This window comes from Propithecus coquereli, unplaced genomic scaffold (genome assembly GCF_000956105.1).
Source record: "Propithecus coquereli isolate 6110/MARCELLA unplaced genomic scaffold, Pcoq_1.0 Scaffold186, whole genome shotgun sequence".
Taxonomy (NCBI): domain Eukaryota; kingdom Metazoa; phylum Chordata; class Mammalia; order Primates; family Indriidae; genus Propithecus; species Propithecus coquereli.
In genome coordinates this window covers 406,354-432,067 of record NW_012143412.1, presented here as the reverse complement: position 1 = coordinate 432,067, position 25,714 = coordinate 406,354, and the positions used below count along the sequence as shown (strand labels likewise).

Sequence of the window (25,714 nt, the reverse complement as noted above, 5' to 3'; positions counted from 1 at the left end):
CTTCATCCCAGCTCCCAGAATGAAAACACAGATGAGAGCAATCCTGAGCCTAAACCACAGAGAGGAGCCCATCCCAGCTGGACTTAGAGCTTGAAGCAGAGCCAAATGGATGAGCCCAGCTTATGTCCATTGAACCCCCACTGACTCCCCTGCTCTTCAGTGAGAATTAATGACTACAGTCTAACCCACCTACTAGTCTAACCCAACTACTCCTCAGGGGTAGTTTGTTACACAGCACTTTTGTGCCAAATACCTAATCATACAAGTAGCCTAGCAAGAAGCTGACTCAGCAAGTCCAAATTAGCTTGACAGAAAAAAAAGGATATTACTAGAATTTGAGCTCCAGAAGCTCCTCCTTTCTCACAAGGACATTTCTCCAATTAGGAAATTCTCATTATTATAATACAAAATTGCCTAGATTCTCTCCATTTCCCATTCTCAGTAGGTAGTTAAAACATCATAGGAGTGTGGTCTATCACCTGGAATCCCCATTTTTTTTTGAGGGGGGTGCATATGCCTAGTCTGTTTACACCAAGCTTCAGCATGTGTCTCTGAGGGAGAATGAGGAATAGTGCCTTGCTGCATCCCTGCCAATATTTTTTCCCCACTAAATCTTATTTTACACCAGGTAGCACTAGTGGTGTCTGTGCCTCCACTCCCTTTGCACAGTAAGTTGAAGGTTGGTAAGAATCATCTTGTACACTATTACTGGAAGCCACAAATCTCAACAACTATGTTAAAAACCTGTTACTAAAATTTAATGGATCTTACTGTCTTGTGTCATGAGCATTTTTCATATGGCTTTATATTGTCATTGTTGATATATAGGAATGCTACTGGTTTTTGTATGTTGATATTGTATCCAACGATCATGATGAACTATTTTTCGTAGTTTGTTTATACATTCTCTTAAATTTCTTGAATTTCCTATACTGATAATCATATCTGTATATAATGAGAGTTTTTTCTTTCTCTTTTTAGTTCTTTTTTCTATTGTTTCTTTTTTATGTCTTTTTGCATTGGCTAGACCCTCCAGTATGACGTTAAAAAGTAAGCATAATAGTGGTGAGCCTCTTTTGTCATGTTCTAAAGAAAATGCATTTAAAATTCCAGTATTAAGTGTAATGTTTGCTATAGGTTTTTGGTCCTTTTATTACTGGTTAGTAAAAATGTGTATTTTTTTCATTGAGCATTAAATTCTATTGAAAGTTTTTTCTGCATATATTAGAATGATCATATGTATTTTCTAATCTGTTGATGTGGTAAATTATACTGCATTAATCTGCATAAGTGAAGAAGTTTAATAAGAACAGTTGAATAAGAGAGGGATTATCTATTTCTTGAATGAATGGCAAAACTAGCCTGCAAAAATAGTCAGACCAGCTGTTTTTCAACAGAATAAACTTGACTACTCATTTTTTCATGACTATGTCCCTGAATAATATAACTGTTTTCATGGTGACATATATCGCATGTATAAATGAGAATTCAAAAAGTATAGTAACATGTTTACCTGTGTATACAGGTATACACAGGTATAACACAAATTAAGCAACAGGGCAGCACCAGTTCCTTAGTACAGCAGTCCCCAACCTTTTTGGCACCAGGGACTGGTTTCATGGAAGACAATTTTTCCACAGACAGAGGGGAGAAGGAGGGTATGGTTTGGGGATGATTCACGCGTATTGCATTTATTGTGTAGAAAAAACTCTCTGCTAACGATAATCTGTATTTGCAGCTGCTCCCCAGTGCTAGCATCACCACCTCAGCTCCACCTCAGATCAGGAGCACACAACCCAGATCCCTCATATGCACAGTTTACGGTAGGTAGGGTTCCTGCTCCTGAGAGAATCTAATGCCGCCACTGATCTGACAGAGGCAGAGCTCATGCGGTGATGCAAGCAATGGGGAGCAGCTATAAATACAGATGATGCTTTGCTCATTTGCCTGCCATTCACCTCCCACTGCACAGCCTGGTTCCTAACATGCCACGGACCAGTACCAGTCTGCAGCCCAGGGTTTGGGGACTGCAGCCTTAGAAGATCCTATGTAACTCTCCAAGGTCATGGCCCTCTTTCTCCTCCTAGGAATAAATATATCCTGAATTTTATATAAAACATTTACTTGTTTTTCTTTGTAACTTTAACTCTATATATGTAACTCTAGGCAGTATTATTTAGTCCTACCTATTTCTGAACTTTACAGAAAATGTTTCATACTGTTATCTATTCATCTGTGACTTTCTTCCTTTGCCCTGTATTGTTTCTGAAACTCACTCTTTCAAACTGAAGTTGTGGTTCATTCAGTTTTTCTGCTGTATAGTATTACACTGTATTAAGTTATTGCAATTTATTTATCCATTCTACTATTGATCAACATTTGGGTTGTTTCCAGTGCTTTTGCTATTACAACTAATGCCGCCATTAAGGCTCCTGACATACCTGTGTAAGATTAATACACATACACACACACACACACACACACACACACACACACACAGGAGTGGAACTGTTTGGTTGTAGGCTATATATTAATGGGTCATTTGTATTTCCTCTTACATGAATGATTTAAAAAGAATCAAACCAGCAAATTATAGCCTGAGAGTCTGTTTTGGCAAATAAAGTTTGATCGGAACCAGGACTGGGATTATGGGGAGGAAAATGAGGTAGCATTGTGTAAATTCAGGGGTGGTCTTGTCTTTATCTTATATTTTAACATTTTGTTGATCATGGAATTTTTTGCATTAATTTTGATTTTTAAAAATTTTTTATCAAAATACTATTTATCTTGATTACTGAGTTTTCTGGTGCCCGGTTAAATTTTGTGCCCATAGCAAATGCCTCACTCCCCTCACCCCAGTCCTACCCTGCTCTAAGCCATGCACTATCTCCAGGCTGCTCTTCTGAAGTAGCTTCCTAACTAGTCTCTCTATGTCTACATTTGCCACCCATCGCTAATCCACTCTCCACACAACAGCCACAGTGATCTTTTGAAAAGACAAATTGAGTCATACCACTCTTCTGCTTCAAACTTTTCAACTGTCTCTTATTCTACTCATGATAAAAATCCAAACTGCTTGTAAAGCTCTGCATGATCTGGATGTTGCCTTCTTCCTTAACCTCATGTCCTACCAGTTTGCCTTTACACTCTATGCCCCAACTCCACTGGCTAACTTTCCATTCCTGGAATGTGTTAAACTTGTTCCCACATCAGGGTCTTGACACAGACTATTCTTTAAATGGATAATCTCCCCTAATCCTTTAAATCCCAGATTATGTCATCTCTTCAAGAGAGGCTTTCCCATCTAAAGTAAATCCCTTCCCGATATTTCTTTCTATCACTCTGTTCTTGTTCCTTCTTAATATTTTGACAATATAAGTAATTTGCATGTTATTTTATTTGTTGTCTTCTCTCTTTCTGTTTCATTTTTTTTTTGTTTTTGAGAGACAGGGTCTCATTTTGTCACCCAGGCTGGAGTGCAGTGGCATAATCATAGCTCAGTGCAGCTTCGAACTCTTGGGTTCAAGCCATCCTCCCAAAGTGTTGGGATTACAGGTATGAGCCACCGCACTTGGCCTGTCTCCTCTTTTAAACTCTAAAATCTTTTTTTTTCTTTTTTTTGAGCCAGAGTCTCACTCTGTGGCTCTGGGTAGAGTGCAGTAGTGTCATCATAGCTCACTGCAACCTCAAACTCCTGGGCTCAAGGGATCCTCCTGCCTCAGCCTCCCAAGTAGCTGGGACAACAGGTGCTCACCACCATGCCCGGCTAATTTTTTGTTTCTATTTTTAGTTGGCTGGCTAATTTTTCCTATTTTTAGCAGAGGTAGGGTCTCACTCTTGCTCAGGCTGGTCTGAACTCCTGCCCTCAAGTGATCCTCCCACCTCAACCTCCCAGATGCTAGGATTAGAGGTGTGAGCCACCATGCCTAGCCAAAACTCTAAGATCTTTGAGAGAGTTTAGTGCTTTGCTTACTACCATATACCCAATATTTAGCAATCAAATATTCACTAAATGATTAAAACTAGAAACAAATAAATAATAATGGTAAAACCCAAAGTTAATGGGTTTTTGGGAAAAGAGTCCCACAAATAAAGTGGCATCAGTATTCATTAGTATTAAAGCAATATGGACACAAGAGTCGTAAAACTGATCATTTCCTTTGATCTAGTAGGTCTACATTTGAGACTACATGCCAAGACTATAACTTGAACATTTTATTTATTTAAATTATTCATGTATTAATAATTCATAAAAGTTGAAAAAATGGGAAACAACCCAAAACACGTTGGTTGCCCATTAACACACCCTTGTTTTCATTTTCTTTCTTCAGCCTAGATAAACTTAATTGTATGTCATTTCTATGGCAGAACCCAAGCAGATCTGCATTATTAGAAAAAAAATCAATAAGTCGGGCAAAATACAATCACCATGATTTTTAAATTCACCAGTCTCAAATGGGCAATCACATTTCCCTGAAATCCTGCAGTTTTTCTGATAAAGTTGTCATCCTACTTTCTACAGATGGTATTTTGATATTCACCATTCTCCTTTTACCAAAGGAGCCACCATCTACAAGGCCATTTAAGCCAGAAAATATGAGAGTCATTTATGAGAACTCTTTCATACCCAGTTCATCACTAAATTCTATTATTTCAATTTCAAAAAAATACATCTTGAATTCATCACCTCTTTTCTATCTTCACTGCTACCACAATCAGAGCCATCATCTGGATGACTGAGATATTCTCTTAATTAGTTGTTCCATTTTCATTCTTGCCTTTCTCCAACCCATTCCCCACACAGCAAAGTGATCTATTTTTTTAAAAGCATAAAACTAATTCACACACAAAACAATAAATAATACAGCAATTTATGAAGAAAAAGTTATGTTTTCCCTCTACCCCTTTTCAATTGCAATCCCCCCCAGGTAACCAGCAAACACTAAATATTTGATGTGTATGTCTTCTGTTTTTTTTCCTGTGATTCTACAGAAATGTTTTCATATATTTTTGCATTAGTTTTTTGTTTCTAAAAATTGGATTGCATTATACACAATATGTTATAATTTACTTATTTATTCTTTACCTGATATATATCATGGGCCTTCCTCCAGGTCAGTATGTAGTCTTTTCTTTCTCTCTCTCTCTCACTCTTTTTTATATAGCCAGGTATAGTCCAGAGAATGGAAGTACTGAAATTGAATTATTAATAACTTTTCCACTGATGGACATTGAATAGCATGGTCTTTTAAAAATGTAAATCAGATCATGCCTCTTTCCTCCATAGGCTTTCAGTTTCCCATAGAGTAAGAGCTCTATTTCCTACCATGGCCTACAAGGCCCTGGATGATTGGCCCTTGCCTCTCTTTAAATTCACCTCATGCCACTCCTCCCCTTGCTCACCACAGTCCACATTCACCTTCTGGTGAGGTTTCTTATCACCTCCTGTTCTTGCATATTTTCTACTCTTAACCTGGTAAAGATCTGAGTACCCTCCTCTCCCCCACCAACCTAAATTAGGTTCCCCTCTTATACTTGCTAGTAACATCTTGTAAACACCTTCCTAGTACACATCACCAGTTGTAATCATATATAAGAAGTTATATTTATATACTTATATTTATTCATATATATAATTATTTAATCTCTGCCTTCTCCACTAGGCATGATGCTCTATGAGGACACCATGTTTTGCTGACCACTGTTCTGCATCACCAGCACTGAGCACAGTGCCCAAAGGTAAAAGAAGATATGTCCCACACTGAGAAATCATTAGGCAAGCTAGGTAAGAGAATTTAATGTGAATTAACTTTTAAAATTTTATGAGAATGAAGTGTTACATGGATAAGTCTATATGAAATTATACATACACACATAAACATATGAGAAATTGGTAATAGTGTAGTAAAATGGAATACTGGCCTGAGAGGGTAGTGACTCTGTCACTAATTAGTTGATGACCTAGGAATTGTCACTTCCTGTCAGTCTCCATCAATGAATGCTTCTCAATATAAGTGTGGCATTGCCCCCAGTGTTGGAGATTTTAGTTATAAGTGCTAGCAAATGATGACTTGATTATATTTTCTAAAATAGTCATGCCTGAGAATTTATACATTGAGATACAACTAATTTTTTATAAATTATTTGTCTTTGTACTTTTTATATTATAAATGGGGCATTATTTTCGTTTAAAACAAAATCAGGCACGTATTATCTATGAATTTCATTTTAGGCTAATAAAGGGGACGTTATGAAAATATTTATTAAAAAAAGGAGTGTTGGGTAAGATAAGTTTGCCACTGGATTAGATGATGCCTAAAATCCCTTCAAGTTTTTACTGCAATGGTTCTAGTCTTTAATAATGGAAAGAAATCTTTTTATTTTGTTCTTTTCATATTTTGAGCTATAATCCTGCCACTGCACTCCAGCCTGGACAACAGAGCAAGATCCTGTCTCTAAAAATAAAAATACATAAATAAAAGAAAGAACTGAGGGCTTCTCACTATCAGATTAAGTTCATAGATTTGAAAGTGCAATCTTCCTACTCCCCTTCCCTGTTTTAAATTTTTTTATCAGTTATGAAATACGATGCATTTTAACCATGTATTTTTAAAGCTGATAGCTTCTTCGCCCCTCTCCCTCACCCCAACACACCCACTAAAATGGGGACAGGGAATTATGTCTGTTTTGCTTACCGTTGTATTCCCAATGTATGGAAGGAACAGTGCTGGGCACACAGGAGGAGCTCAATGAGTACTTGTTGTAAGAATGGGTGAAGAATACACAGAATAAGCAAAAATGACCTCTTCGAGCGCCACTTGTACCAGACTTCTACGAGGCACACGGGAGGGACCAGCAAATTTACTCATTTTTGTGACTGAGGATTCTTCAGTGTTTGTACAGACTGCGACCGCATGCTTCTATTCTTGGGCGACGTGCGCAGAGTTCGTGAAGCTGACGTACACACAGCTGTGCAGGCAGGGTTGAACTAACAATATTTTGCACGAAAGTCCGCATGTTCTCAAACTCACACCAACAGAAACACGTTATTGTAAGTGCATGGGTGTTCCATTCTCTTGAGCAATCTGCACATGACAATTTAGGATATTTCCTCACAGGAGATTTTTGGTGAAGATGGGATTAAGAGTGGCGGCTCCAAACTGCGGAGAAACAGGGAAACCAGTCAACGTTCACTTTTCCCAAAACAACAAGTCTGTACTAAATCCCACCCTAGATCAAATCCCGCGCTCTTCACACCCCAACCTGCCTCCACCTCCACTCCGCCCCCTTAGATATCTCTGGTGGGCGTGGCAGAGGAGGGACGTTCTCGGCTCCCCCCAAATGGATTAAGCTTGTCTCGAGTTTTGGGATTCCGCATTTCAGCAAACGCCGAGAAAACGGAACCACTAACAAAAACCGCCGACCATATGACATTGGAGCAGCACACGCAAGCGGAGAAGGAAGCAAAACACGAAGAAAGGCAGCAGTCCAGCAGCCACGTGAGGTGGACGATCCCGTCCGCCTTCGGAGTGAGGACTTCAACTCCCGGCTTGCCTCTGGGCGGTTACCCTCCGAGGACTACAACTCCCAGGGTGCTGCGGGAGCGGCTGCCGCAACCTCCCACTCAGCCGCCCGCGACTCCTCCCGCCCCTCCCCCGCCCCTCCCGACAGGATCGGCGTGCGCCTGCGCACGGGAGGCCGTCGGAGTCTTACCCTAATGTAAGATGGTGGCCCGTCTGGCTGTGGAACCCACCGAAAGCTGAGAGTCTCTCTCTCAGCCGTAAAGGTCGGACTCGCTGAAGGAATCAGGCCCGGTTCTGAAGAGTTTTTTCCCCGACACTCGTTCAGCGGTTTCTTGTGAGGACGCGGCAGCGCGTGGAGTCGGCTAAGGGAAAAGCGAGGCAAGGCAGGCGGGTGAGTCTATGCGGGGCTGGGCTTAGGGGAAACCCGGGGCTGACCGGCTACGAGAGAGCGGAGGCTTCGCAGGGACTGTGCAGGCCGCACCCCCCTTTCTCCCCACCCCCAGCCTCATCTTCACCCTCCTCTGCCTTGCTCTTCCTCCTCCTCCTCCTCTTCCCCCTTCTCCCCTTTACGGCACAGCAGTTACCATCAGGAAAAGGGAGCGGGGCAGAAGGCAGCGCGGCGGCAAGCACCGACTTTCCTTCGAGAATTTCTTTAAGTGGGGAGCCGAGGCGGCTTCTCGTTTACAGTTTTTTCCCCTACGTTTTTATAGGGGCAGAATTCTTAGGTCTCGGTTCTCCTTGTTTCCCCAGCCCCTTTCCCCCTGTCTGACGTCTTTTCCCACCGGCCTCCGTCTCCCAATACCAAAGCCATCTCTTCCACTCTGACCCGTGTTGCTGCTGCTGCTCATTAATCCCACTGCTGATTGCCCACTCGTCCTGCTGCTTGTTTTTTGCTCCACTGCTACCACTCTGGAGTTAGCCTTTGCCCCTCTCTGGTGCTTGCAGTCAGCCCCCAGTGTATCTGCCACACTAGAGCGTCTTCCGATTTGCAGTCTGTCTTTTAACCACATCTGTCATCTTAAAGCTGCCCCTTAAATATTTAGATTATGCTGCGGCTCCTTCTAACACACCTGTTTCTCAGCCTTCTTGAGAATTGTCGGTTCCTTCCCTCTTTCCTATACAGATCCTTTCAACATACACTTCCAGAAAAAGGGATGCCCCGTGTTGGCCCTTGAAAAGTAAAGGAAGTTGGGAAGTGAATGAAGTGAGGTAGGATACTATTAAACGTTATTCAGGCTACTCAGGAGAGGAACGTTTTCGTTTTGCTTTCTGTGATCTGTTTGTCGATTATTCGCTCTGTAGGGACGTGGCTCCCCTCGCCTTTTCCTTTTGGACCGGTTTCACCATGCTACTAAGCTTTCTTTGCATTGCCTCTCCCCAGGACACTTAGTGTGGGCTCTGATGATATCAGTAAATATTAGCCTAAGCATTTCAAAATAAGATAAATCTGGCGGACACACAAATTCATATGCGAACTCCACAAGCAAATATAAGTGATATTTTGATTATATGTGGGATCCCTTCTATATTGAGAATTGATTTTTGACTAAGTGAATTATATTGATGTTCAGCTTAATTGATGACATTTTATTTATGGTTTGAGTGGAAATTTCCTCTCCAGTTAATATGAGATTTACTTAGTATTTTTGCATTTGGGAATTCTGTCTTTTGACATATCTAGGATGATAATTATCTGAATAAATTGTCTTCTCTTGAAAATCCATTATGTATGTATGCAAAAGAAAAATTTTTTTTTTTTTTCGTGAACCTAAATTCCTCATATTTTTCCCATAGAAAAGAAGGGCTGGGAAAAGAATGACAAAGCTCTGCACATATATGCATTTGGTGGAATTCACTGTCATTGTTATCTACAATAAAAAGCAGAAACTAGAAGCAAGAGGTGGCCTATGATGTCCATGTTTTGGTGAAAGCAAAATTGAAATGTAATGACTAGTGGCAGAATGGGAAGAAGGAGCCCTTGCTGTAATCAGACCACTGTGCGATAAAGAATTACCAGAAAAGCAAACGGGATTACATAGTTCAGATACATCTCAAGTTTAAACATAAATAAGACATTGTGTTCTTAAGATATATATAAAAATGTTTAAAGTCATGGTAACAATCTCATGCAGCTATCTCTTATTTGCAAAAGTAATAATACCTTAAGTATAAATAAGAATACATACAGTTCCTTTTTAGTCACTTTTGCACATTATTGGGTTGCTGTAATTTTTATAAATTTTACCTATAGAACTTGAGGAGTCTTACATTTGGTGCTATGTTCACTTGATTGAGATAAATGGTCTGTTCTACCAAATGTAAACTAAGGTTAGAAGAGCTATTTGTAAAACTTCTTTTTTCCTTTCAGCCACTTGAGCCCCAATTCAGGGAAACTAAATAAATCTCTACGCTTATTAGAGTGAAGCAAAAATATAGCAAATGTTGTTCCAAATTACAACTTGAAGTTTTTAAAAAGATATTACTTACACTTAGTTTATCAGTAGGAGTGTGTTTAATACAATTGATCTTAAACTGTAAGTTAAAAATTTTCCTTTTTTTTGTTTCGATAATACAGTGGTGGAGAAGCTTTCCACTTTGAACAATCCTAACACAGGTTTAGAAACACTTGGCAGTCATACTTGGCTGAATTGTAAGCAATGTGTTCTAGGAGAGGACTGTTTGTCTGGCATAAAAGAGTAAATGATTTTAATACATCTTTTCTTTTAGAAAGGTATTTTGCCTCACTAAGTATTTTCTCAAGTAATTTTCTACCTATGTACTTTTTTGCCTGAAGTCATCGAATTCTTAGTTTCAGCCCTCTGAGGTCAAAATGATTTTACATTGGGATTTTTGGTATGATTAAAGAAGATACCTAAAGTTCTTTAACATTTTAATAGGAAAAAGGGAACTGAGATTTCTAAATATTTTTGTATGATTTAAGTTTTCAGATATAACATTATGAACATTCCAGCTTCATACTTTCAGGGTTTCTTTTGATAATTTGGAATACTTTCTGCCAGGTTCAATAGTTGACTTCTTCAAATGAGTAGATTATTCTATAAGGTTTTGAACATGAATCACTTAAAGTTGGCTTATTACAAAATTTGTTTTCAGAAAGTCATGAAGACAAATCCTTTATTAGTTTGAAACAATTATAATCAAATGGCAAACTACAGGAAAATAAAAGTATTTTGTAATGCCCTTCAACTTCAATCTAAATGGGAGTACTAGCGATAACTTGCAACTCTACTTTGTAAAAGAAAGAAGGCGTTGCCTAAGGATCAACTCCTAGCTTTAGGGGAGTTTTTTTTTTTTTTTTTTTTTTTTTTAAAGTTTTTATGTGCTTTAAGAAAATGAAAAAATACCTTCTCAGTTTAAGCAGTTTGGTTTTAGAAATTTTGCCTTTCTCCTTCTCCCTACTCCTGGTTTTAAAATGAAGCTATGTTCTTCATTTTAGTAAATTTTTTATGTGACTGCAAATAATAACTTGATTCAATATATTTAAAATTAGTGTTATTGTTTTTATAGACTATTTAAGTAAAATAGTTTGAATTTGTGAAAACTTCAGCCTCTGCTGAAACTGAGTTAGGCCTCTGTCTGTAACTATAGTACTGTCTTGACTTTTTGTGAGGGAATTACATTCAGCTCAGTTGGTTCCGAAGAAAACAGTAGGGAAATAGGTTATAAGAAATTTTTGCTGTTCTAGAAACAGTATAACTAGAATGTACCACATACTTTTCTCAAAGGATTTCTTAATCTAAATGGAACTTGTAAATGGTTTTCATCCCACTGGAATAGTATGTATTGGGAAAAATTCCTTTAACACATTCTGAGATTTTATAAATTTTATATTACCTCAAAGATAGGAAAATCCGCAAATACTCATTCTTGAGTAAAATATGATAATATCCTTGATATTTTAAAGATTCTAATATACATTTTTCTAAAAGTTGAGAGTATACAAATTATAAAGATAGCATAATTGACTCAGTTATTTTTATGATAATATCCTTGATATTTTAAAGATTGTAATATACATTTTTCTAAAAGTTGAGAGTATACAAATTATAAAGATAGCATAATTGACTCAGTTATTTTTGTGATGCAAAGGAAAAAGATAAATGGGACTTTTTAATCTCTTATTTAACAGTTTTCTAAAAGAACTTTTTTCAAAATTGTTTTCAATCTTGTTACGTGGCCTTCATTAGAAAAGATTGTGTGGTGTAAATGTCAACTTTTCCAAATTTAGTATAATCTAGTGAGTTCTGTTACACATTTCTTTTTATATTATTTTTTAACCATAAAATTATTTATAAAAAAATTTCAGCACCATTTTGGTCTCCTAGATTTTAGTAGCATGTTTTTCTTTTATCAGAAGAAGAAAATTACATGCTATTTTTAAAAAAATGATTACCAGCCAGGCGCGGTGGCTCACGCCTGTAATCCTAGCTCTCTGGGAGGCCGAGGTGGGCGGATTGTTTGAGCTCAGGAGTTCGAAACCAGCCTGAGCAAGAGCGAGACCCCATCTCTACTAAAATTAGAAAGAAATTAAGTGGACAACTAAAAATATATAGAAAAAATTAGCCGGGCATGGTGGCGCATGCCTGTAGTCCCAGCTACTCAGGAGGCTGAGGCAGGAGGATCGCTTGAGCCCAGGAGTTTGAGGTTGCTGTGAGCTAGGATGACGCCAGGGCACTCTAGCCTGGGCAACACAGTGAGACTCTGTCTCAAAAAAAAAAAAAAAAAAAAGATGATTACTTTTACTTGCTAGGAAAACCTAATTTTAAAGATATTATAAGTACAAGGGAGTGTGAGTATGAATTTATTTTTTTTCCTAAGAAGTTTATTTGGGAGGATGGCTTTTTTATTATTAAACTCTATTTATACCAGAGAGTTGTCCCGTTTTAAAGTTTAATTGCACTGGGTGATGGGCAGTTGATGTATTGCTATTAGGATAAGCCTTCCTATTTGTATAGGTGTATATGTCAGATATCTGTTAAAAAACAAATTTTTTTTTAGTTACGGTTACTAAATCTCTCCTCTTGAGTATTTAAAACAATTACGAAGTAGAGTTGGAAATCAAAATAATCAAAATTGGCTTGTATAGATGCCCAAAACCAGTTTGGAAAAAATGTCAAGGCAAAAAAACCAGTGTAATTAGAAGGATAAAATGTTTTCACTTAAAAATAGTAGGTGTTGCATTACTGCTTTTAGAAGGAATTAGTGAATGATGTTGTAGGCAAAATAGTATTGAATTTTGAAAAGCAATTATAAACTGAAATTTCAAAGGGGGAGCATTCCTTAACAGCAACAAACAGATACACTGTAATTAAGCCAAATATCTGAAATTTTTTAAGCATATTTTTCAATCCTTGGAATAAAGTAGAAGTGCTAATTTTTCTAATTATTTAAGAACCTATTCATTCCCTATTAGGGCATCAGATGTCTTCAGATTGTATATTTCTGGAAATAACATTGGCTGATTTGGGTTATTGAACATCAGTTTTAGGAACTTTTTCTCCTTCTCTTCCCCTTATTTCTGCCTCCCATATTTTGCCTATGATTTTTTTTCTGATGTTTTTTTATTTTCAGCAATTATTTGGGTGGACCCTCTTGTGAATGCTGTCATTGAGTGAAAATGTGTAATATAAACAATACTGCTTTTGGTGGTAAGATTAATTTCCTTTTGATGGAGATCACCTTCATTTTGATTATATTTTTTCCTCTACTTATTTTTATTAATTCTTCAGTGAGAATTAGGATGCTGCAAGTTTCCTGTCAAATTAAATCTTTCCAGGAAGCTTTTTTTACTCTCAGTGGGGATCTAGGTATTTGTTGAGTGAAGAAAGTGTTATAATGTGTTGTGTTTTTTTTTTTTGTGGTTTAAAATGAAGACACTATCAGTACTTTTTCAAAAAGAAACTTTTTGTGAAAATTTTTAAACAAGTACAAAAGTAGATATGAATGGCCATGTAGCTGTCACTCAGCTTCAAAGATTATTAACTCGTAGCCAATTTGGTTTCAACTACACCCCCATTCACTTTACCTCTCCTCCTCTTACTCTTTGCTCTGTATTATTTTGAAGAAAATTCTAGTCATCACATTATTTCATTTGTACTAGAACTCTTGGCATAATAAAATACTTTAATTTTTTTAATCAGGATTATTCAGTCAGCTTTTTTCAAATAGTCTTTGAGTGTTTATTATAGACTCACTTCTTAGAAAATGGTACAGCCTCTTCTTAGAGTTTATTATCTTGTCAGGAACACTTTCATAGCGATGTAGCTATTATATTATTATGAAATAATATATTCATATAATAATACAAATGATTTGTGCTACATACAGTCTGGGTCCAGGATGTTAGTGTGAGTATATCTTCAGCGTTCTAGGAGTGAGGCTTCCTAGAGAAAGTAGGGCTTGAATAAAGAATATGTACTATTTTTATAGGCAAGCATCTCCAGTAGAACATCTCATACATTCTATGTAGGGGATGGAAGCATATCTTCATCCATTTTATGCTGCTGTATAACAGAATACCACAGACTGGGTTATTTGTAATGAACAGAAATTTATTTGGCTCACAGTTCGTGAGGCTGGGAAGTCCAAGAGTGTGGTGCCAGCGTCTAGTGAGGGCCTTCATGCTGTGTCATGGTGGAAGGCAGAAGAGCAAGAGAGGGTAAGAGAGCAAGAGCAGAGGGGGCCAAACTTGATTTTTATCAGGAACCCACTCTCACAATATGGCATTATTATGGCTTGCAGAGTCCTCATGGCCTAATTACCTCTTAATGGTCTTACCTCTTAATACTGTCACAATGGCAATTACATTTCCATATGAGTTTTGGAGGGGACAATCAGTCCATAGTAAAGCATGAGCAAACACTTTATGGTGGGACCAGCATGATGTGAGATGGATTTAAGGAGACTACTCTCAGTGGAATAAAGTTAATTTCTGGGAATGGTAACATAAATTTGTTTAAGTAGGATAGAGCTAGATTATGAAAGATATTCAATGTCAGGTTGAATTTAATCTGCTAAACAATAAAGAGCCTGTAGAGGTTGATAGAGGGCAGGAGATAACAGGATGAAAGTGTTTTTTTAGAAAGATTGCCCTTTCAGTAATGTGCAGCATATTTTGGGGCTAAAAGTTGAATTTTGTTTGAAAAATTAGAGACCAACCCACTGGGATAAGGGACTGTTCTGAGAGATATTAGGGTGGAAATTCGACAGGATTTGACAGCTAATTGATTCCATCTTCTCTTGAGTCCCTTTTGCCCTAAAGTGACACGAATGTTTTGGAGAGTAGAGAACTGAGGAAATGTGGTTTATTTGTCTTTAATAGTAAACTGCAGTTTGTTATCCATGCCCAGCTTTTGGAAAGGAAGTGATACGTGATTACTCAAATAACAATCTCAAAATATTTCAGTAAAAAGATCCACCAGTGTTTTTGAATGATTTGAGAAATTCATTCACTGGAGAAAAACAGCTTGCTTGGAAAATAAAGAAACATTATCTCTATAATGTGAGAGTAAGAGATCAAACATATTTCATTTGTAAAAGAGAAATTTATGCCTCATCTGCTTTCTATGTATATATTAGTTTAGAAGGGGTATTTGGAGACTTCTTTTATATGAATAACTATAACCAGTAAATATTATAGGATATCTTTAAATTTTAATAATGGCCCGATTACAGCAGAAGAAATGGCAGAAAATTCCGATGAAGTAGGGCATTAAATATTGCCAGCTCCAAGCTCCCTTAAGGACAGAGAAGATTAGGTCAGCAGGCTGAAGGAGAATGACTGTAGGGATATTGTGAAATGAAAATTTATTCTTTGATTTACTTGAATATACTTTGTTTTACAAAGGTAATATTAAGACAAATCTGGTTAAACATCAGCAATATTTGATTTGTTTTGGTTGGATTTTTTTTTTTTTTTTAAGTTCAAAGACCCTTGAAGTTATTCTTTATTTTCATGTGTCGACCCCATCATTAAGCCAGCTTTCTGCACCTATTGTGTATTTCTGGGTAGCATGCTTTCTTTGTTTTGTGAAAGAAAATTTCACATTTTATTTTATTTATTTATTTTTTTTGAGACAGTGTCTCACTCTATTGCCCGGGCTAGAATGCCTTGGCATCAGCCTAGCTCACAGCAACCCCAAACTCCTGGGCTCAAGCGATCCTCCTGCCTCAGCCTCCCAAGTAGCTGGGACTACAGGCATGCACCACACCATGCTCGGCTAAGTTTTTCTGTATATGTTTAGTTGTCCAGCTACTTTCTTCCTATTTTTAGTAGAGACAGGGGTCTCACTCTTGCTCAGGCTGGTCTTGAACTCCTGACCTTGACCAATCCTCCCGCCTTGGCCTCCCAGAGTGCTAGGATTACAGGCGTGAGCCACCACGCCTGGCCACATTTTATTTTAAAGCTGGGAAAGAAAGTAGGTTTCTTGCTTCTGGCTTTGCAAGTAAATGGTAGATGAATAATACACTGTTGCTACTTACTCTCTTCCTGCTTCCTTCAGTATCTCGGATATTCCTCCTCTACTGAATTTAGCATATGGATCTCAAAGATTCTCACAGTTGAGTCTGAAAACATCTCAAGCTCAGGGTGTTTCCAATTTAAAAGTTAAATTGATCTTAATTTTACCAATCATTTTCTTTCCTCTTATTGTAAAAGGGAATAATGCCATGGACCTTTTTGGTACTGGGGAAATAATAATGATAAAGATGATGATGCAGTATAGTGCATGACTGAGAAAGAATCTTTTTTTCATTCACATCCCCTCTATCGTTAGACCTCCTTAATTCTTGTAATGTGGCAGAACTATTTTTGACATATTTTTACTACTGTGTTTAGCTGGTCATGTGTGCTATCGGATATGATCACTAGAGTAGAAAGCTATTGCCTTCTCCTTGGGAGTTTACTTTAACAGAGGCTTTAATGTGTTAATTTTGGATTTGAGTTGAGATCTTTGTGCAGGAGAATCTTTTTTTTTCTTTTATTATTTCTTTTTCTTCTTTTTTTTATGCAACAACCCATTCCAAATGCAGGAGAATCTTGAGAAGGATTACGTATCCTTCTCATTGCTCCGAGTGTTTGTAGAAGTAAGTATCAAATATGGACTATAGGGGAACCTTAGCATTTGAGAATATCTTCAGTGGTAGCTGCCAATCCAGTCTTTTCCCCAGGAAGTTTGTATTTAGTCTCTTACAAGTATGGAATCACTTACGAGTGTCACAATAGGTTGCAGTGGATGAGAGGGAGGAGGAAATGGCTCCCTCCCTCAAAAATCTCTTCCATATTTTTGAGAATAAGAGACTAATTTGAAATAATCTCAAATTATTAATAGTTTATGTATTTTTTATTCATACAGTGCTTGGGAAGAAGTTGGTTTTTGGGTGAGCGGCTTTAGGGTGCCATGGATAGGCCAGGAGGGTAGGTGCATTATATACTCAGGAAAAGGGAAGAAAGGCAGAAAGTAAAGTGGGAAGACTTCACATTCTAATGGTAGCTACTATGCATTTTTGCCTAATGCACTGATGGCATTATTCCTTTGCTGTCTTTAGCCACATACTTTGTTTTCTTTTCTAACTTAGACTGTCATTACTAGTTGGAAAGGCTACAGTAGTCTTTTGCCTTTTCCAAACCAAACTGGTGTCCCTGTTTTGTGCATTTTAATCTCTCCATCTCAAAACCTGACAAATGCATGTGTTTTCTCTGCCAGAAGGGAAGGGGAAACTGGAAGGAGACGAAAAATGATAGTGTGGTACTCCCCAAATGCTCATATGTTAGGATTGTTTTATAGAACAACCTCTGCCTTTCAATTTTAATGTAATCAGTTATAAAATAACTTCATAAATTCTTAGTGTGTCCTTAGAAACCTTTTAAAAGGTCCTTTAGCCATAGAATTAGTGATAACTTGAAGAGGATCTGTGTAAGTTAAATGCTTAGTGGTAGTTTTGGGGAATTTTTTTGCTTCTACTAAAATCTTTTCTGTCATACTGGACCTAGTTCTAGATGTGAATTTTGTTTGCACAAAGTAAAGCCGATAGTCTTACTTTAAGGTAGATACCTTAAATATTGTATTTAAATCTATTTTCATCTTGACGAAAGAAAGGATGACAGTAAAATACTTTAATGTAGGCATGCTAACAAAAGAACATTAGTTAGTCCTGGGACATCATATAGTTAGTCTTTTGTCGTGCCTACCAAATATTTTCAGCAGCTTTGGGAACCTCTGAATAATTTACGGTGCATTTCTGTTTATAGATTGTGTTTTTTCTTCTATGCTATTAAATTCTATAGTTTAACAAACTTGACATATTATTTGTTTTTGTTTTTTGGGACTTTTTTTTGAGACAGGGTCTCACTCTGTTGCCCAGCTAGAGTGTAGTGGTGTCATCATAACTCACTGCAACTTCAAACTCCTGGGCTCAAACGATCCTCCTGCCTTAACCTTCCTAGTAGCTGGGACTGCAGGCACATGCCACCATGCCCAGCTGGGTTTTCTATTTTTCGTAGAGACAGGGGTCACGCTCTTGCTGAGGCTGGTCTTGAACTCCTGAGCTCAAGCGATCCTCTCGCCACAGCTTCCCAAAGTGCTAGAATTACAGGTATGAGCCACTGTGCCCTGCTCGGCCAAAACCTGACAAATTAAAGCAAATACTACTCTTCATTATGTGGAGTAAAGGATAACTTAACACATTAACTGCCCTGCTAGTTTTGAGCCCGGGGCCTTGTGAAGCAAAACCTGGGCAAAGCCCTGCAGTTGGTTCGTGAAAATCTTACTTGTTGATGTTTTTGTTACAATTAATATTGATAAATTAATTCTAAAAATGTGAATTATACAAATAGAAGTCAATAAATTTCATTTTTCATTAAATTAGAAAAGGTGGTTTTGTTTTCGAAGTTTTTATTCTATTTTCGTAATAAAACACCATGGCCCCCAAGGAAAAAAATTTTTTTTCTCGTGTGTTATCTATGTGTTAAATGACTTTATGGTTGAACGTAGTTTTCATTAGCCTATAGTTTTCAGTTTCAGCTTTGAAGTTGTCTTGTTTTTATTACTTCTGGGAGTATGCAATGTAGTATGGAACCAGACTTAATAAGTGTGAATCTTGGCTCTGCTGCTTACTCTCTGTGAGACACAGGGCATATTGCTTTACCCTTTTTGGACCTCAGCTTCCTCATTTATAAAATGAAGATACGGGGCTTGTGGTATGGAAAAATGAGTTAATGTATATAAAGTATTTGGCACCTAGTAAACCCTGTATAATTGTTTGCTATTATTATACAGTTGAAGGAATCAAAAAACATTCACTTTTTTTTAAAGACTTATCTTTTAATTCAGTACATTTTTGTGTGTGTGTCTAGGTACTAGACATATGTTTTCAGTAGTTATTTGACCAGGTAGAAATATAAGCAATATGTTTGAGGGGGTAATCAAAGGACTGGCCTTCATGAAATTCTTTTGAATCAGAGAGTAATGGAAAATGAACCTGGGTAGATAGAATAGAAAATGATTATTGAGTGTTTTGAACACAGGCAGAGAAATTTAGATGTGGTTAATATGAGGGGAATCATTGCAAGGTGTTTTTTTTGTTTGTGTGTTTTTGACTCAGAGGAGTGATATGTTTAAATAGTATTTAGGGGAAGATAGTTTTGAGTGTCCTTCGTAGCATAGAATTATTTGACTTTTTATGGACAGAGGATTTTTTTGGTCTGTTTTGTTTACTCATTTGTCTAAAATGACCCAAACAGTACCTGGTTGATAGTAGGTATTCAATAAATGTTTATTGATGAATGAACCTTGAAGGAGACTGTGAGATAACATAGAGAAGTGCAATGGACTCAGACTTTTGGGGTTTGTACTTTTCAGGGGTAGAAGTGGAAAAGGAACAATTCGAGAGGTAGAGTAAGTTGGAAAAGTTTAAGTTTTGGAAAACAAAGGAAAGGATTTTCTGGGAGAGAAGTCAGATGAATAGGAAGATCCAGGATAGTGTGACTTCTAGGTAGCCAAGAAAGTTTCAAGAAAAAGAAAAAGGTTGACATAGTCCAATACAACATTCAAGGAGAATGAGAATAGAGAGAGAATTGTTTGGCTTGGTGGTGTGATGATCACTGACCATATCTCAGCAATTTCAATAGACTGGGAATGGGAATGTAAATCAGATTGGGGGGACATTACGGTAAGCAAAGACTGTGATAAAGACTATTCAGTCAAGAGAATGACCATAAAAATGGCAAGAAAACATTATAATAGCAGCATTCATAGTTATTGTATGTGTATTATAGGAGATTCTATTTATTAAGCAATGAGAATACTTGAGGCAGTTTGTGCTGAATATTCTTAAATTTCATGCTAGGGAAGATGTATTATTACACATGCTGCTTCAGGGCTCTGCCACTTGATAATTATGTGATCTTGGGAAAATTGGCTTCATCTTTTTGTGCCTCAGTTTTTTCCTTTGTAAAGTAGTGGCAAAAGGAACACCTATCTCATAGGTCTGATGTGAGGATTAAATTATTGAATCTTTTAGAAACACTTAGAACAATGCTTGGTATGTGGTAAATGTTAGATAAATGTTAGCTATTATTATCATCCACTGCCAAAGTAAGGTAGAGTAGGATTGGTGGCTTGAAGAGAAGAAATAGAAAAAAAAAGATAAATTAATAAAATTATTGCTAATAGTGGCAAGACTGAGTGGAAAGGCCTTAGGGCCTTTTCTCTGGGCCATTTCCCCTGCCTGGAGAACACTTTGCAAATATCTGCATAACCTATCTCAACTCCCTCAGACCTTTGTTCAAAATAAATCTCCTTTTCAATAAGGCTTTACTCTATTTATATGCAGTTGGATTTCAGGCCTCTTTCCTCCAACATTTACACTGTTTTACTTTTTTCTATAACACTTATCTTCTAACATATCATGTAATTCACATATATACTGTTCGTTGTTGATCTCTCTCCACTATGGCAGGGATGTTTGATTTGGTCCCTGAATAGTACTTGGCACGTAATAGGTGCTCAGGATGTGCTGGTTGGGTGAATAAAGTTAATCTATCATTGAAGTGGGATGGATGGAGAAACGTGTTCAAGTGCTGGCGGTGATACTTTTTATTTTTAGAGAAGAGCCAGTTTTTTGAGATTGGTGGACACTACATAGAAGTTTACCTTCTCAAAGACTTTTCCTTTTTCTCAGATGAATTTTCTGAGTTCATTTTGGTGTAGGTTTTCCTGGAAATCACTTGGGAAAACCATTTAGCTGAGGAAAGAAAACTGTAAAATGGATCTTTTTTGCCACAATAATTATTTTACATCTGATTAGTTAATAAATGCTTATCTTTGAGTGCTTATTAGATGCTAGGCACTTTTCTAACCTCTTTGTTATTATTGTTCTGTAACAACCTTAAGGTACATTACAGTTTACTTGCAAGCGTCATCAAGGTTGAAGGGGAAGCCTTTTGCACTGAGACCAAGAGCATGCTTTCCCAAACTGTTGCCTTCCATTAACAGAGAGCTTCAGATACCACATTCTTCCCTCCAGCATTCATGGCCTTGACACCACTACTTCCATTAGTCCATCAGGACTAAACTCCTTTATCTCTTTTTTATGTCAGTTACTACCAGTCTCCCATGTGACACTCGTGTCTCCTGCTTTAATCCCCACAAGGTTCTGTGTATTTCCTATCTTTTCAGTCCTCTCCAACTCTTCCAATCTTGTCATTGTACAGCTCAGTGGAATTCACAATCTATTACCAGCAAAATTTCCTGTGTCCTTGTTTTTCTTTTCTCTGAACATTTCCTCTATGTTGTACTGTTCTGAGGACACTGCTTTACCTGTGGCTTTCTTATATGTTGGCAATTAATTTTTTTATTTTTTTCTGATATGCTGTTAAGGATCAGCAGGGAGTCCCATGCACTGAGATGTAAAACTACCTTTCCTGGCCAGGTGCAGTGGCATGCTCCTGTAGTCCCAGCTACTTGAGAGGTTGAGGCAGGAGGATCCCTTGATCCAAGGAGTTCGAGGCTAGCCTGGGCAACAGACTAAGACTGTCTTTAAAAACAAACAAACAAACAAAACTATATTTCTTTACTCTGACCTCCTCCATTGAACAGGAGTCAAGAGGGAGCCTGGTTCCATTGAGCCTGGAGATGGGGCATATGTCCATTATTCTCTTTTCCCTAAAACTTGTCTGTTAACAGGTTCTATTGTTTATAAACCCTCACGTTTGTTGATATCTACTGCACCCTGGGTTACTCCTTTTCTTTTCTTGACTAATTTAGCTCCTAGCTCACTGTCATTCTTGTTAACAGTATGTCTTTTAATTCTTGGTAATTTCAATATATACCATTTATGGTCCTTCTAATACTATGGCCTCTTAAGTTCTAAAAGTCCTCTTCTCTAACGGTCTTGCTCTCCAACCTATCTCAGCCACTCCATGGTTATATCTTATAGCTTCTTATTACCAATAACTTGAACCTCTTCATGATTTTTATTTGTTGCAACTCCCTGTCTGACCACTATCTTTCTAGTTGGTATCCCAACTCAACAATCCTTTACTGTCATTGAGACCCCCAGTCCACTGATTCTAGCCCTTTTCACTGTCTCTTGCCCTCTCGATTTCCTTTCTTCTCTCCTTACCTAGTGTAATTCTATGACCAGTCATACTCATTCCCTTTCATATGCCCTCAGCTCCCTTGCTCTTTTCTTGCTTCTTCATACTTACTTGGCAAAATCTCAATCTTAGTTAAATCAGCTCTCTGAGTACTTCATGTCATACCTGTACAGCTGAAAGTGACTGAAGAAAAACACAAATATGGTGACTGCTTTTACTGTAAATTCAAGGTAAGAAACCTCAGGTGACTCTTGACATTGTCTGGCAGTCGTATTCTATTTCCTTAGTCCATTAGTCTCCCCTCTGCTAGATGACTTAGTTTATACCTTTGCCTTTCTCCTCACACTTCCAAGCCTCCTCCTCAGATTCACTCTCAGTTGACGGACCTGCTTTCCACTTCACTGTAAAACAGACGCAGTCAGAAGAGCACTTACAGACTCCCACTGCCACATCTGTATACCAACTGCATCTGTACTCATAGACCTTGCCTCTTTTGTGTTGCTGTAGATGAACTGTCTCTGTTTCTATTAATAATTCCAGTTCCTCTGATTAATGGATTAGATCTCATCCCTTTTTATTTACTCTGGACATTGTCTTAGCTATTCTCCTTTCTCTCTGTACATCATCAGTTCTTCTCTTCTGGATCATTCCCATCAACATACAAACATGCTGTTATTTTTTTCATCTTAAAAATATCTTCCCTAGATTATTCTTTCTTGCTCTTCTCTATTTCCTCTGCAGAACCCCTTAAAGATTGTCTAAGTGTACTTGTTCTGATTTCCTTCTCATGTTCTCTCTGAAAGTCTATTCCAATCATGTTTTTGCCCATACCACTATATGAAGATTGTTTATGTTCAGGTCTGTGTCATTTAACGATGACGTTGTGGCCCCTTTTGTTATGACAGAGGGGTCCATTTGTTGTTCTGTGGCCAGTGTGTCTTGCTCTTACACTGGAAACCCATATCTTGCTCTTGCTCTGTAAACCTATCTTGTCCTTCCTCAATAAACTTCGTTTCACGCTTGCAAAAAAAATGACATTGCTAAATCTAGTAGTTTTCTGTCTTTATTTTGCATAATCAGTCTACATTTGACAAAGTTATTTTCTCCTTGTCTTTGATATTACTTGTTTAACTTGCCTTTTGGATAGCACATTACCTTGGTTTGCCACAAAACTCATTGGCTGCTCCTTCTTAGTCTGTCTTAGTAGATCCTCCTCTTTGCCTACCTCTGAACATTGGAATATCCCAAGGCTCAGTCTTTGGTTATCTCCTCTATCTGCACTCACTCCCTTGGTGATCTCTGTAAGTTTGATGGCTTTGAATACCTTTTCTCAAATTTATTTCTCCAGCCCAGATCTTCCTCCCTCCTTCCCTCCCTCCCCCCTCTTTTGTTTTCTCCTGAGACAGAGTCTGGCTCTGTTCCCCGGGCTAGAGTGCCTTGACGTCAGCCTAGCTCATAGCAACCTCAGACTCCTGGGCTCAAGCGATCTTCCTGCCTCAGCCTCCCAAGTAGCTGGGACTACAGGTGCTCGCCACCATGCCAGGCTAATTTTTTCTATTTTTAGTAGAGCTGGGATCTTGCTCTTGCTCAGGCTGGTCTCAAACTCCTGAGCTCAAGCAATCCTCCCACCTTGGCCTCCCAGAGTGCTAGGATTACAGGCGTGAGCCACCATGCCCAGCCCCCCACATCTCTCTCTTGAACTCCAGATTTGTATATCCAGTTGCCTGTGTACTGTCTCCACTTGAGTGACTATTAAACATCTCAAATTCAACATGTCTAAAATGGAATTCTTGCTTTTCACTCCCAAACCTGCCCTTTCATTCTCTGTACCACATAGCTTTCCTCATGTGAGTTGTTTGTAGCTTCCAGTTGCTCAGGCCAGAAACCTTGGAGTCATTCTTGACTCTCTTGCTCTCACCATCTCGCATTCATTCCATCAGGAAGTTGTTGGCTCTACCTTCAGAACATATCCAGAATTCAACCGGTTTTCAGCATCTCCACAGCCACTGTCATCTCTTGCTGGGTTATTGCAGCAGCCTTCTAACAGGTTTTCCTGCTTCCACCCTTGGTCTCTTAGTACAGCGGTCAGAATGATCCTTTGAAAATGTAAGTCAGATGGCAAGAGATTTTGTACCACTTTTAGGAAATTTCATAATATGTTGATAAGATTAGAGATTGTTTTAGTTATTTTGCTAAATTACATTGGCCCTGAAGGTACATTTAACATAGAATTTGAGTATGCCTGTTTGTATGGGAGGGGAAGGAGTGGTCAGGGATGGTTTATGGCCTCCCTTTTTTTCCCCTCACTAATGAGTCCCTTTCCCACCCTATGCACAAAAAGACACCTATATTCCTGAGGAAACTGGAAAGAGAAGGTCTGAGTTGGTTGCTATTCCTGAAAGTTGCTTCGAATGGAATACTGGACCACCCTTTCTTAATAGAGGACTGTTATTTCCTTACTACCTGTAACCTCTTTTAGCAACACTTTGGCTTTCCCCCCAACCCCTGCCAAGCTTAGCATCCTCTCTCTATACCTGCCCTGTTTTCCCATACTCGCAGATGGAAACATATTTCTTAGGACTTTTGGCTCTATCTGAATTAGTATTTTATAATCTAAACTCTGTTCCGATATCCTGAAACCCATTCTTATGGTTTCTGTGTGAGTTGGTTTTATTTTTGTTAATAACGTTTCCAAGAAAATGATACTGGACGTGATAGTAAAAAGGAAGTTGATACAAATAGGTGAAGAAGAAATCATGTGTGAAATTGTGGGAAAAATGAAAGATATTTTTATTGGGCACTTTGAATGTACTTGTCATAAGCTAATAATGCTAATGATTTCTAGAGGGGATATTATACTACATATAAAGAACCTTGGAGATTGGTTGGCAAAAAAGAACTTCACACTTCATTTCCTTTATCTCTTTACATTCTTTTCTCTGAAGGCAAATGTTCTCTAATCAGTTTTCCTTTGATTCTCTTTCAGAGAGCACTCATATACTGGGATCAACAATCATATCCCTATTATAGTATTGTATATACGTTACTATTAATTTCAGATTTTTTTCAGATTATAACACTTAATCTCTTGGTCTGAAGGTAGACATATGCCTGTTTGCTCAAGCTGTTTCCCAGACTTTTGTTGTCCAGTGTGATACTAACTGGCCACATGGTGCCCACTAAACACATGAAATGTGGATAGTCTGAATTGAAATATGTGTTAAGTAGAAAATATACGCTGGAGTTAGAATCCTTAGTAACAACAACAACAAAGAGTATAAAATTTCTCGTTAGTATCATTAGTAGTTTCTTAATATGGATTACATATTGAGCTAATAATATTTTGGATGTGTTGGCTTAAATAAAATTAATTTTACTTTTTTCTTAATGTGACTAGTAGAAAATATTAAATTATGTATATGGTTTGCATTATAGTTCTCTTAGACAGTACTGTCTTAAACTTATCTTTCTCTTTTGCCCTAACATTCGTGGAGCTATTTTAACTCAGTTAATGATCCATTATATATTCACTAAAAATGATTTTGATATTGTGTATTATAAAATAATTTTTTTC

General features: G+C 37.8%; 1 protein-coding gene across 2 annotated transcripts in view; it reads left to right on the top strand.

Annotated features, from left to right (window-relative positions):
* Positions 1–7,676: 7,676 nt before the first annotated feature.
* Positions 7,677–25,714, top strand: part of CNOT4 (CCR4-NOT transcription complex, subunit 4) — a 163,141-nt gene continuing 145,103 nt past the window's right edge. For both annotated transcript variants that reach the window (XM_012642784.1, XM_012642783.1), the window contains exon 1: positions 7,677–7,914. The gene's annotated coding sequence lies outside the window, so the exon portion shown is untranslated. The remainder of the gene's footprint in view (positions 7,915–25,714) is intronic.